The following is a 15074-nucleotide window of genomic DNA, read 5'->3' on the forward strand; positions in this document are numbered from 1 at the left end:
CATTGGTATTTTGATAGAGGTTTCACTGAATCTGTAGATTGCTTTGGGTAATGGACATTTTAACATATTTCTTTTACTGTTTATTTGCTGTTGGCATATAGAAATGCTACTGATTTTTGTATGTTGATTTTGCCCTTCTAGATCTTGTAGGTGTGCTGCACTCTTCTTTATTCTTTTCTCTTCTGTCTCCTCTGACTATGTATTATCAAATAACCTGTCTTCAAGCTTACTAATTCTTTCTTCTGCCTGATCGGTTTTGTTATTAAGAGACTCTGATGCATTCCTCAGTATGTCAATTGCATTTTCCAACTCTAAAATTTCTGTTTGAACCAAAGGCTGTTTACTCAGCATTTGGTGAATGATGCCAGGCCTGGACTCTCCCTTCCTGGCAGTGGCAACCCCTGGTCCAGGGAAGGTCCAGTAATGCCGCACAAGAGCCAGGGCCTCAAATCAGAAAGCCAAAAAGCCTGTGCTCTAACTCACTGTGCTGAGGTGATACCTAAGCTACAAAACAAAGTCACCTTTAATCTTCCCTCTCCTTTTCTCAAGCAGGAGTCTCTCCCCACAGCCATGACAGCTGAGAATATACTGGGTCATACCTGAAGCCAGCACAACTCTATGTCTCCACCCAAGGACCACAGCAAGTACTGCTTGGCTACCACTGCTGATTATTCAGGGCCCTAGGGCTCTTTAGTCAGCAAGTGATAAATCCTGCCAGGAGTGGCTCCTTCCCTTCAAGGCAGCAGGTCCCTTTCAGGCCCAGGGTATATCTAGAAATGTCATCCAGGACTAGGGTCTGGAATGGAAGCCTCATGATTCTGCCTGTTATATAATCCTGCTGTGGCTGAGCTGGTATCTGACCTGCAAAACAAAGTCTGCTTTAATCTTCCCTCTCCTCTCCTCACATGGATGAAAGGAGTCTCTCCCAGATCTGTGAGCTGTGCAATCTGGGGTAGGGGGAGGCGTGACACAAGCAGTTCCATGGCCACTCCAAGCTGGTGTCTCACTAGGTTGCATGCCCCTCAAGTCCACTGGCTTCATGCCCAGAACAGCACCTGGACTAGCCCAGGAATTGTAATCCTTGTGGCCTAGACTGCCTTTCAGTTTTGTTTAGGACACCAGAGCACCTTAGCCTGCTATAGTGAGGCTCACTGGAACTCAGTTTCTGATTGCTGGGATAGGCAATTTTCCAGTGGCTAGGGCTGGTCTAAATGCTCCCTCCATGAGCACCGGCTGAGTTTTCCCTTGTGCTGCTTTCCACTGTGACAGGGTAGCACTGAGTTCCAACGCGAAGTCCCACAATCACTGCACTCTCCCATTTCCAAGTGCATAGATTCTTTCTGTGCCACACAGTTGCTGCTGGGGAAATGGGGAAGTGGGGAAGTGGGGAAGTGGGGAAGCGTGGCCTTTTGATTCCCCTTGAATCAGGAATTCAAGACAATCTTTCTTACCCTCTTCAGTTCCTCTTTCAGTGGTATGAAGTGAAAACCGGGTACTCTGATCACTCACTTGCTTTTGGTTCCTATGAAGGTTTGTTTTTGTGTGGATAGTTGTGCAATTTGGTGTTCCTGCAAGGAGGGCATTCAGTGAAGGCTTCTCTTTGCCCATCTTGCTTCACCTTCTCTTCAAAGGACAATTTCTTTTTGAGTTTGGAAAATATATCTTAAAGAACACAAAAGCACAAAGAAAATTTTTTTTAAATTGACTTCACTAAAATTCAAAACTTCTCTTCAAAAGGCATTGCTATAAAAATAAAAATATAACCCACCAACTGAGAAAAAATATTCGCAAAACATTTATCCAACGCTATGGTTTGAACTTTTTCCCTCCAAAATTCATGTTCAAATCATTCTTTTTAGAGATTGGATCTTGCTATGCTGCCCAGGCAGGAGTTCAGTGGCTATTCACACATGCAGCGTCATCACACACTACAGCCTTAAACTGCTGACCTCGGGAGATCCTTCCACCTCAGCCTTCTAAGTAGGTAAGACTACAGGCACATGCCACAGCACCCAGCTCAAATTTGAAACTTAATCCCCTTTTTGCTCTTCTGCCATGTGAGGACATAGAATTCACCCCTTTTTGCCCATAACCTTCCACCATGTGAGAATACCTAACAGAGCCATCTACGAGAAACAGGCCACCAGACACCAAACCTGCCAAGGCCTTGATCTTGTACTTCCCAGCCTCCAGTACTGTGAAGAAATACATTTCTGTTTTTAATAAATTACCCAGTCTCACATTTTGTTTTAACAGTGCAAATGGAGTAAGACATTAAATAATGAACTTGTATCCAGACTATATAATGAACTCTTGCCACTCAAAAAGGATAAGACGACACACAAAAAAAAAAATGAGTAAAGATTTGAACACTGCACAAAAAAAGACCTCGAAATGATAAATAAACGTTTGACAAGATAAATAAGCATTAGTCACCAGGGAAGTGCAATGTCAAACCATAATGAGATAGCATGACTAGAAGTGCTACAGTTAAAAAGCATACCAACTTTTGGTGAGAATATAGAGCACCAACGAATATCATACACTGTTAGTGGGAATGTAAAATGTTTATTAAAATGTTTAGCAATTTTTAAAAATCTGAAACACACCTCCACTATATAACAGCCTTATCACTCCAGTGAAAATGAAAGCATAAGTCCATGTAAACATTTGTACATGAATGTTCATAGTAGTTTGATTTATAATAGGCAAAAACTAGAAAAATCCAAATGTCTATTAACTGTTGAATGAATAAAGCATTCTACTCAGCAATAGAAGTGAATGAACTATTGATACATACATCGACATGGATGACCCTCAGAATAATTATACTGAGAGAAGCTAGACCAAAATAGAAGAGTATACACTGCATGATTCTACTTACATAAAATTCCAATCTCTAGAAACAAAAAGCCGATAAGTTATGGTGTCTGGCTTAGTACGCTTTTGTAAATGCTACATGAATTATTTAAAAGAATACAGATCCCCTAATTGTTTAATATAATTACTTTATTTCCATTATATTAAATTTTAAATTTTGCTAATCTTCTTTAGATTTTTTCTGTCTCTTAATACATCAATTACTGAGAGACATTTGTTAAATCTTACACTATGTTTATTATTTATTACTTTTCCCCTGAAATTCTGTTGATTTTGGCTTTACATATTTTGAGGTTGTTATTAATTGCAAACAAGTTTATAACTGCTACATCTTGCTGAGAATTTTCCTTTTTTCATTATTATTTCTAATAATGTTTCCTGACCTAAAGTTTATTTTTTAATATTAATATAGCTACCCCAGACTTATTTCTGTTAGTAATATCCAGCTCTAGCTTTTCCCATTCTTTTCCTCTCAACCTCTTTGAATGCTGAAGTTTAAGCATTCCCTTACATCTACATTTTGTAATAATAATATCTGTTCCAGTTAACAAATTCAGTTCATTCATTCATTGTAATTATTTGTACATTTTGATACGTCTGTCATTATTTTGTACTTTCTATTTACAGTATTCTGATTTTTTAATTATTTTTCCATTTTTTTATTGTTTCTCCCTTCTAACTTCTATTTTGCTGATCAAGTTCCCGTTATTCTTTAATTTTCTCCACTGGTTAAAAATACAAACATTCTGGGCCAGGCACAGTGGCTCACAGCCTGTAATCCCAGCACTTTGGGAGGCCAAGGTGGGCAGATTGCTTGAGCCTACGAGTTCAAGACCAGCCTGGGCAACATAGCAAAACCCTGTCTCTACAAAAGAAATACAAAAATTAGCTGGAAATGGTGGTGTGTACCCCTGTACTCCAAGCTACTTGGGGGACTGAGCCTGGGAGGTCAAGGCTGCAGTGAGCTGTGTTCACACCACTGCACTCCAGCCTGGGTAACAAAGCAAGACCCTGCCTTAAAAAAGAAAAAAAAATTATTCATCTAGAAGTAACTTAAAATTTTACTTATTTGCTTGGTAAAAGTCAAAAGTTAATCACATTTATATACACTTTCTGAACAACACAAAAACTAGGAAATATTGGAAATTTAATCATACACCTCCCCACTTAAATGGGGTTCTTTTTTGTGGTATTTTACTTCTATCTTGTTCATATCACCTCCTCCCTCCATTACAGATGATTTATTTATTTTCAGTACAGATTCTTATTTTTACAATTAAAAATTTCAAAGGTACCCATTGGGAATTGAACTATTATGTTTTTTCTTCTTTCTAGAGATTATATAAATGTTTTCTGATAAGTAGTTCACCACATATTGCAGCAAACCAAAGCAAACAAATAACTAGTAAAGCTGTTTATTACCTCCTACTCATGCTCAGCTGGACCAATGGAACACATCTCAGTAGGAGAGACTTAGGGCAGGAGGAAACTGCAGAGTCCCTACCTAACCCAGAGAACCTAACGAACTGGTTTATACAGAAAGGATTTTCAGCAAACATACAAACACACCAACACATTGTTATAAGAACAAGATATCTTTTAGTCTATTTCTAGCAAACAGCATGCGTTCATAGGTACCCAGTAAAACAGGAATGAATGCCAACATAGAATGTATTTTTGCCTTCACAGCATTGACTAAAAAGCACACAGCATATAATATTTTGATCTATAAGTGGGCAATCATGGAAGTTCCAAGATCATACCCACTAGGTTAGCCTGAGTATTCACCTATAAAAATTTTTAAAAAATTAAAACTTAAAAGAGACTTCTAGAAACAATGGGATTAGCAGAAGACAGTGACACAAGGACTACAAATGTCAAAACGAGGAGTTGTTTTTTGCATGTAGCTTTTATGTAAAGGACATCTCTTTCCATTGATTCCTATGGCCAAGACAAGCTGTGGTCATAGAAGATTCCGAAATCTCAAGATGGGCAGGTGGCTTGAATAACACCCTAGATAAATATCGGAAACCACACTGAAGCTGAAGGACTGAAACTCTGACTCATGTAAATAAGAGGTGTGGGTGCACAAAGATTCATGTAAAGCCTGCTGGGACAGAGGGTGTTGATGGTGGATTATTCTACACTGTTACACAACAACATGTATACTGGAGGAAGGGGCCTCCCAGGTGGAATGATTGACATGGCCTGCTCCAGAGGAGTCGAACTCAGAAATACCTGAGAGAGGTGGCTACTTGAGGAGGGGAGGAGTACCAGGGTTACCAACTGGGAGGATTATTAAGGTTAATGAATACAATAAGGTGTTTCAGGGGACATAGGTCCAGGAGGGTTAGGTCATTTTGGTTTTGATCTATTGACACTTAGTACGAATGAAGAATTACAGAACAGAGTCAGTCTTTCCAAGACATATTCTTCCGTCATCATCATGAGCAGACTCTGTTGGCTTATTGGGTCGGTGACATCCAGAATGATCCCATTTATTGGCTGGAGGTAGGACCGAGTGTTGCAGATTGTTCTGAAAAGCTGGTATAGATGATGTGCACAACAAAGTCACCACTGGACCACTGCTTAAGTCCAGTCCCCAGCCTTCTTTTTCTGCTCTGTAGTCCAAAAACATTTATTTAAAAGCCAAAACATTGGTAAAGGTGAGCAGCATGTCGAATATGTCACCAGTCACTTCATCCTTATGATGCTGTAACATAGTTATGAAAACTGCTACGTTGAATTCAGGAATCTGCTACAGAGGTTATTCTTCAACATATTTTTTCTGCCAAAAAATATATTTATTAAAATAGGCATGTAGGTTAGTTTATTCTCTTCCATGTCCTCAAAACTCCAGGTAGTACTTATCTATGAAATTTCTCTGTAATAAGTGGAACTTTTCATACATGACAACGTCCTCTAATTATGCAACCACAGCATCAAATTCTGCATTAGAGGCAGAGAAGGACAGATTGAAGTTCTCTTCTTCTAAAGTACGCATGGCCCCCTCTGCTGCCATTACCTCCCCCGAGTAGGCAAGCGGGTGAATTGGGCTCCTGCCCTGCCAGCAGTCCAACTCATATGGAAGGCATGGCGGTCAGCCAGCTGGGGGCAAGCCTCGTGGCCCAGGCCGCCCCCCGCTCACTGCCTGGCCGGGTGAGCACCCGCATGCCAAGCTTGGCCTCATGCTCCAGCTGTGGCCACGCAGCCCACTAGCTGGGCCTCTTCATCCCACCAGGCTGCTCTGCATGCACCGCAAGAGATGATGATGATGATGATGATGATGATGATGATGATTATAATTTTGAGACAACACCTCCCTCTGTCACCCAGGCTAGAGTGCAGTGGCGCAATCTCGGCTCACCACAACCTCCATCTCCCAGGTTCAAGCTATTCTCCTGCCCCATCCACCCGAGTAGCTGAGATTAACAGGCTTGTGCCACCATATCCAGCTATTTTTTGTATTTTTTAGTAGAGACAGGGTTTCACCATATTGACAAAGCTGGTCTTGAACTCCTGACCCCAGGTGATCCACTCACCTCGGCCTCTCAAAGTACTGGGATTACAGGTGTGAGTAACAGCATCCGGCCCGCCAGAGATTATTTAACAGTATCTACATCTTTACAAACTTCTTTGATGAGTACTTACCCTCAAATCTCACTCTTTGTGAGTTCAGTTTTATTTTTCCAGAAGCACATCTTTTAGAGGTTTTTTCAGTGAATGCTAAAAATCCCTTAGCTTTTGTTTTCTGAGAATAACAGCATGTGGAGCTTCATAACACATTACTCTGACAACAACTCTAGGAGCAGGATTATCTTTAGGTTACAGACAAGGACATATTGCTCAGAAAGGTTATCTTACATCTCCATCAAGTAATGGAGGAAAACAAGACTCTAAGTAGATCGGTTTGACTCCAATGCTCCAAAACCTAATTTCCCAATGCACTGGGAAGGAAAGTCAGGTAGGGATGGGATGGGAGGCAGTGAATGCAAGAGTCACATAGAACTGATGTCCCAGGCATGAGAGTGCTAAACAGCAGCTGTGGTCCCTGGAGGAGACTTAGCTACTTCCTGGGCATTGGTTTAATATTATGTTTTAAAAGAGAAGGAAACTGGCTATCCATTTTAAACTCATACTTGCTTAGAGTCAGCTGGCTCTCAGGCTAGCCAACAAACCTTGTTATAACACACAGCTCTAGCTTCCATCTGCCTCCTCAGAGCAAATGACATTATCATAGGTTTTTTTTTTTTTTTTTAATCATTAAACAACCATCAAACATAAGTATTCAATTTGTCTGTTTTGTGTGTGTGTGTGTGTGTGTGTGTGTGTGTGTGTGTGTGTGTCCCTCCTTTGGTCACCAGGAACTTTTGGCTTGTTCTACTTAGATAGCTCTTTCTGATTTTCTCATGACATTGGTGTTCTATGCCTCTTATGTGTCCTGATGAACTCCATCAACTATACTATAATTTGAGGAGAATTGAGACAAGAGGTATGAAAAACAGAAGGAGATCATAGGTTGGAGTTACATGTCTAAGCTCCCTCTTACTCTGTTGGGTTTTACTCGCATCCTCGGCAACAGTTGATATAGGCCATTTGTAGTGTCAAGTGCCAAGATTTTGCTCACACAAGTCTACCTGTCCAAAATCTTTGCTGCTTCCTGCCTGCCTGGGAAAATGCCATCCATGCTCTCAAAGTGGCCAATTCTCACCTCCAGGATGGCTTGCCTCCTCCAATTCATGCTGCTCCCTCCCAATATGCACAAATTCAGTTCACAGTACTATCTACTGTTCCTGTCATCGTTATCTTTTCTTCTCCAGTATCTTATGAGCTCCTCAAAAAAAGTGAGTATTTCTTTTTAAACTCTTCTGGTAATTGACCAAACTAACAGCATGGTGGAGGCTCAAATAAATTTCTGCTGATTCAGTGACTCTGTGTCTAATAATGATATTGCTGGTTCTACCACCCCATGAGAACATGTGAACATGTAGAATAGAGCAAATAGGATTTTAGAATCAAGTAGAGCTAGGTTCAAGTTTCAGATCATTGCTCAGTAGCTATACAGCCTTGGGCCATTATCACACATGTGTGAATCTTAGAGATTTTGTCTATAAAATGAACCTTCAAGGATCATTGAGGATTAAATGAATTATGTGTCTAAAAGTGCCTAACGTTGAGCTGGTATATAGTAAAGGCTCTAAACATGTCAATATTTCTCATGTCTCCAAGGAAAAAGATTTCTTAGTAAATAGCCTCTCATCATCACAGGCTCCTAAGGAGCAACATCATAGAAGGCACTCTATGCAAATTTATGCTCTGAATCTCAGCCCCGTAAGACAGTGTTTCCTGAAAGATAAACCAAGGACAAACTACATGGTTTGTTAAAAGACATGGATTAGGTGATCCTGATTAAAAAAAATAATAATAACCCAAGAGGCCCAGCATGGTGGCTCATACCTGTAACCTCAGCACTTTGGGAGGCCAAGGTAGGCTGATCACTTGAGGTCAGGAATTGGAGTCCAGCCTGGCCAATATGGTGAAACCTCATCTCTACTTAAAAAAATGCAAAAATTAGCTGGGCATGGTGGCAGGAGCCTGTGATCCCAGATACTTGGGAGGCTGAGGCAGGAGAATCACCTGAACCCAGGAAGCAAAGGTTGCAGTGAGCTGAGGTCACGCCTCTGCACTCCGGCCTGGGTGACAAGAGCAAGACTGAGTCTCAAAAATAAATACATAAAATTAAATAAACCTGAGAATCATGGCAATAGAATAAACTTGTATCATACCAATATCATTACAGTCAGGATTCCAGTGCTCCTCATGGGCGAGATCGCTTCTCCTAGAATTCTCTCTTGACAGTGACTGAAACAGTCCTGTTTATACTACATGTTACAGAAACTGGCTGTATGTATCTTGCAGCTACATAGATTTATATTTTGTCAAACTATTAACCATTTGGGGAAATAAAGCGCAAAAAGTTGGAAATAATCTAAATGTGGAGCCATAAGGGAAAAGAGATTTTCTGGTAAAATCATATGACAAAATGAATTACCAGTAATTTAATAGTTAATATGAATTACTAGACCCAGGCCCACATGTGTCCATGTGGATCGGTCTCAAAAACACTGTTGAATGAAACAAGGAGTTTCAGAACATTTACAGTTGTCCCTCAGTACATGCAGAGGATTGCTGCATGTACTTCGGGCTGAGCATATTCAAGTCCCATAGCCAGCGCTGTGAAGCCTGTGTATACGAAAAATTGGCCCTCCATATAGGCTGGTTTCACATCCTGCTAATATTGTATTTTCAATTTGCGTTTGGAAAACATCTGCATCTAAGTGGAGCCACACATTTCGAACTCATGCTGTTCAAGGATCAACTGTACATACATTTTTAAAACTACAAAACAGTATTACATATTGGTCTTAAGATTTTATATGTAGTGAAAATAACGCATGGACTAGAAAGATGCATGCAAAGTTAACGATAGGATTGGCATTGAGTAAGAGGAACAGGATTAGTGAGGTATAGAGACATTTCAACTTAAATCAACAATTAGAAGTAAAAATAAATTTACCAATTTCACAAGTATTAAATTTCTATAGTGGATACATAGATGTTAGCAATATTATTCTCCATGCATTTTTATTTAATTTTTTCCAAAATATTCAAATAAATTATTTGAAGTCTATGTCTCAAAACATTGTGAAAGTAACAAAATAACCATAAAGTAACTAGTGACAGAGATAATAAAGCAACATAAAACAGCAAAAGAAAAAAATATGAGTAGTTGTGATTTGTATAATTACACTGATTGAATTTTGTGGTTATTTGGGGAAATAAAGCTCCATTCCCACATGTGAAAGTGTTACAAAACAGTAGCTTCAGGTTTCAGGGGCACCTTGCTTTTGATAGGTGTGTCTTTTAAAGAGCTTTTCGGGATAACCTGTCCAAGACTCATTCTAACCCCTGAAGCATTCAATCAAATTACACACAAGCAGAACTACCTGAACTTCACAATAACCCTGTCCTATCACCTTCAGGATACAATAGCCCTCATTGTTAATGTCTAGCACTTTATAAACCAGGAGATAGCAAGTTGGAAGAGATCTAACAATGACCCCTATCAAGTGCCATTTATTGGATTGAACATATTAAATAGATATTAATATATCATTGTACTTCACTGTCATGCTATGAGATCCTGTAACCCTACTCGTTTTACAGATGAGGAAATAGATGCTAATGAGATTAAGACTCATAGCCAAAATGGAGTGGATGCAATTTCTAACATGTATCTGAGTCCCCTTACCCACAGTTCAGCCTCACTCCTCCCCTTTTTCAGGGAAAAGGTACAGGATTAGGCAAGAGCAAAATAAATTATTTTGCAGGCAAGAAGGCAGTTACTTATGTATTAAGTGATGGGAGAAAAGAGAAAAAGAAAAGAGAAATCCCTGCCTTCGTGTGGCTGATAATGTAATTTCTATAGTTCCTAATCACTTATTCAACATGTCTGAAGCAACTGATTGGAATCTAAGCAGAGGGTGCTGACTTGATTGATTTTTACCTTGTTAGCCCGAAGTTCCTCAGCCCTACAGGGGCTTACCCTGTACTTTACCCCTAGCTGAGCCTTAGGCAAGAGCTCAATGGTGTTCCCAACAGTCCCCGCAATACACCTGCAGTTTCAGCTGTTTTTTGGCCAGTCACATAACTAGTGAGAGGCAGAGAAGTGTCTTGAACGATTTTCAACACTCCAAAAACCCATACTCCTGCGTACCTCACTGACTTTCTCATTTACACACTTGGAAACACAGAGGAATCTTAATTAACATTTGCCCATAGAGAGAAACCTGAAAAATAATCTTCAGGGACTAATCATAAACCTCTTTTATCTCATGTTGAGTTCTCTATGGGATGCTTAGAATTCATGGAACTTCTGAAACATTTAAGAGCTAAGAAACAGCCTGACTTGCTTTTCCCAATCTCTGTATTTGCCCTAGCCTGATGGTCTCAGTTCACAGGAGGCAACAAACCCTTTGGTTTGCACTTAACTGGTGTGCATTTCCTAATAAAATCTCAGAGAAATAAATACAGAGGGGAAATTGAGACCCAGAGTCTGAGGTAGTCAGCTCTGAAAGCTGCATTCCCATTAGCCCTATAAGACTTGTTGATATGGAAGAAGGCATTAAGTGGAACCAGAGTCCCTAAACGATCACTGTCATGCTTCCTAAATTCGGGGTTCCAAACACCAAAAGAAAGCTTTTCCACTGAGTTTGTCAATTAATTTCTCATGCCCAAAGGGGATGTAAGAGAAGATTAAGCCATATGGTACTGATTCGTTTACACTTTATTCAGTAATATACCGTTTAGAAAGTAAGGTTTGATGGGGGATAAAAGGCAGAAAAAACTTTGAAGTGTCTTTTAATACTAGTAAAGATTTATTTGTTTCATAATAGTAAAGTGGAGATTATTTTCCCAAAGGTAATTCAAAGCTCATCTCCCTTAACACCTTAAAGCTAAGTTAAAGTCAGAAACATCTGGGTCTGAGCTGATGCTGTGCTCAGCACACCTTTAGTAGGATCGGGAAACTCAGGTTTCTAGAGGACTCCAAATAACAAGCCTTTGAAAAGAGAATATTCAGAATAAAAGCTTAAGGGCAGTGCTGATGAAATTACATTTACTCTCATTTACTCCAGGAGTTTTTCCCCACCCTGTTCCTGGTGGGAGTAAGTCTGATGTGCCAAGTTGTTAAGGGATAAAGTGTGGGGCATGGAGAAGAAACTTTAGTACGTTGCTGCACGTTGCTCTTGTAAGAAGTAATGAGACTTAAGAACCTGGAGCTAGCATAATCTCCACCATTTTCCTTTACCCCACTTCTCCCAGTCCCCACCCACTCCCATTTCATCCGCGTCCCCATTCCAAATAATTCTCGGAAAGTTTCTGAAGCGGGCTTGGTGGAACTGTTAATCAGATGTTATGTATAAAAAAAAAAAAAAAAAAAAAAAAAAAAAAAAAAAAAAAAAATGTGCCAAGAGAAGAAACCGCTCTATTTCCTCACGTCATGAAGCCTATATTTTCCTTTTATGAAGTTTTATGTAGCGTGCATTAGAAAGGGCAACTTTTAGAAAGATTCTGCTTCCTGGAAGTTGACTATGAGGAGGGCAGAGGTGGTATGTCATGTGTCCTTTCTCTAAACTTATTTAACCCTCTTTTTTAGACAAAAGGGTCTCTGAGGTAGCTTCAGAAATGTAGTTACATACAATAGCATGAGATTAAAATATGTATCAGATGGAATGCTGGGATGATAGCAAGAGTGGTGACCCTATATAGTATAAGATTCTCTCTGAATCCTCTCATTAAAACAGATGGAGTAACTAAAATAGCAAAACAAAAGTCACACAGATGACATCCATAACGAAACTATGTAACAACGTTACTCCCATGAGCCGCAAAATATATACAGGTGAAGAAAGACTATTTAGAGCCAAAAGGTCCTTGTAATATCAGTATTTATTTGGAATTATTTGGAATGAGGCAAAGGGAAATCACTGGACATCATGCACACCTGAGAACAGGAGAGTCCCAAGCTTGTCCACAGGTACTCACTGCAGAGCACACACAGCAGGCCTAATGGGGAGAGCAGCAAACTCTGGGAGAGAGTTTGCACTCTTCCTCATAGCCATCTGAGTACCAGGAATCCACGAAGAGATCTGAAAACACCGGAAGAAATATGGACCCTATGCATTCTCAAAACTAATAAACCAAAGCCCCCTTTGAGTACAAAACCCCATGCTCAGGGAAACTGCTGGAAAATGAATTCCAATTGAACACGGCAGGAACAATAGGTGCACAGGAAAAAAGATAACACTGATAAAGATAGGGGAGCACCACAGAAGAGGCAGTTCTCAGAATAGACAATGTTTTTATACTGAGTAGAAGGGAATAAAAGAAGCAAATAAAATACCTAGGAATATACTTTCATCTCACTAAGGAGGTGAAAGATCTCTACAAGGAAAACTACAAAATACGGCTGAAATAAATCATAGATGACACAAACAAATGGAAATACATTCCATGCTCAATGGATGGGTAGAATCAATATCGTGAAAATGACCATACTGCCAAAAGCAATCTACAGATTCAATGCAATTCCCTTCAAAATATCATCATCATTCTTCATGGATCTAGACAAAATAATTCTAAAATTCATATGGAATCAAAAAAGAGCCCTCATAGCCAAAGCAATACTAAGCTAAAAAAAAAAAAAAAAAAAAAAAAAAAAAAAAAGAGAGAGAGAGAGAGAGAAGAAAAGAAAGAAAAGAAAAGAAAATCTGGAGGCATCACATACTCAAATTCAAATTATACTACAAGGCTATAGTTACCAAAACAGCATGGTACTAGTATAAAATGAAACAGAAGAGGGAATCTGTAAATAAAGCCAAGTACTTACAGCCAACTGATCTTCAACAAAGCATGCAAAACATAAATTGGGAAAAGAACACTCTATTCAATAAATGGTGCTGGGAAAACTGGCAAGCCACATGTAGAAGAATTAAACTGCATTCTCATCTTCCACCTTATACAAAAATCAACTTAAGATGGATCAAAGACTTAAATCTAAGACCTGAAATCATAAAATTTCTAGAACATAACATAGAAGAAACTCTTCTACATATTAGCTTAGACAAAGACTTCATAACTAAGACCCCAAAAGCAAGTGCAACAAAAACAAAAATAAAATAGAACCTAATTTAACTAAAAAGCTTCTGCACAGCAAAAGAAATAATTGGCAGAGTAAGCAGACCACCCACAGAGTGGGAGAAAATATTTACAAACTGTGTATCTGACAAAGGACTAATATCTAGAATCTGCAAGGAATTCAAACAAATCAGCAAGAAAAAAACAATTATTTTATCAAAAAGTGAGCAAAGGACATGAATAGACAATTCTCAAAAGAAGATATACAAACAGTCAAGTAACATAAAAAATGCTCAACATCACTAACCATCAGGGAAATGCAAATTAAAAACACAATGAGATACCACCTTACATTTCATAAATGGCCGTAATTAAAAAGTCAAAAAACAATAGATGTTGGCATGGATGTGGTGAAAAGAGAACCCCATGACACTGTAGAAATGTAAACTAGTACAACCACTACAGAAAGCAGTATGGAGATTCCTCAAAGAACTAAAAGTAGAACTATCATTTGATCCACCAATCCCACCACTGGGTATCTACCCAAAGGAAAAGAAGTCATCATATGAAAAAAGACACATGTGCACACATGTTTATAGCAGCACAATTCACAATTGCAAAAATTTGGAACCAACCTAAATGCTCATCATCCAACGAGTGGATAAAGAAAATGTGATATATATACACCATGGAATACTACTCAGCCATAAAAAGAAATGAAATAATGTTTTTGCATAACTTGGATGGAGCTGGAGGGCATTATTCTAAGTGAAGTAACTCATGAATGAAAAAACAAATATTGCATGTTCTCACTTGCAAGTGAGAGATAAGCTATGAGGATGCAAAGGCATAAGTATGATAAAATGAATTTTGGGGACTTGGGGGAGAAGGTTGGGAGAGAGTGAATGATAAATTCACTCTACGTATCGTGCACAGTGTACAACCCTCAAGTGATGGGTGCACCAAAATCTCAGAAGTGACCACTAAAGAACTTATCCATGTAACCAAAAGCCACTTGCACCCCAAAAACTATTGAAACAAAAATTAATCATTTTAAAAGTGGGCAGAAGACACAAACACACTTTCCAAAAGAAAACATAAAAGTGGCTAACAAGTATATGACCAAATGTATAGCATCACTGATCATCACAAAAATGCAAATTAAAACCACAATGAGATACCGTCTTACACTGGTCTGAATAGCTATTATGTAAACATCTAAAAACAACAGTTATTGGCAAGGATGGGGAGAAAAGGGAATACTTACATGCTGTTGGTAGGAATGTAAATTAGTATAACCTTTATGGAAAACAATATAGAGATTTCTCAAAGAACTAAAAATAGAGCTACCATTCGATCCAGCAATCCCACTACTGAGTATATACCCAAAGGGAAAGAAATCATTGTAACAGAAAGATACCTGCACTTGTATGCTTATTGCAGCACCATTCACAATAGCTGAGATGGAGAATCAACCTAAGCATCCATCAACAGAG

At 39.0% G+C, this 15074-nt stretch overlaps 1 pseudogene; it reads right to left on the reverse strand.

Annotated features, from left to right (window-relative positions):
• Positions 1–5278: 5278 nt before the first annotated feature.
• On the reverse strand, positions 5279–5884 carry LOC108515735 (ADP-ribosylation factor-like protein 2-binding protein; annotated as a pseudogene).
• Positions 5885–15074: the final 9190 nt, after the last annotated feature.

The sequence above is a fragment of the Rhinopithecus bieti genome, unplaced genomic scaffold (assembly GCF_001698545.2).
Source record: "Rhinopithecus bieti isolate Rb0 unplaced genomic scaffold, ASM169854v2 scaffold_35291, whole genome shotgun sequence".
NCBI lineage: Eukaryota > Metazoa > Chordata > Mammalia > Primates > Cercopithecidae > Rhinopithecus > Rhinopithecus bieti.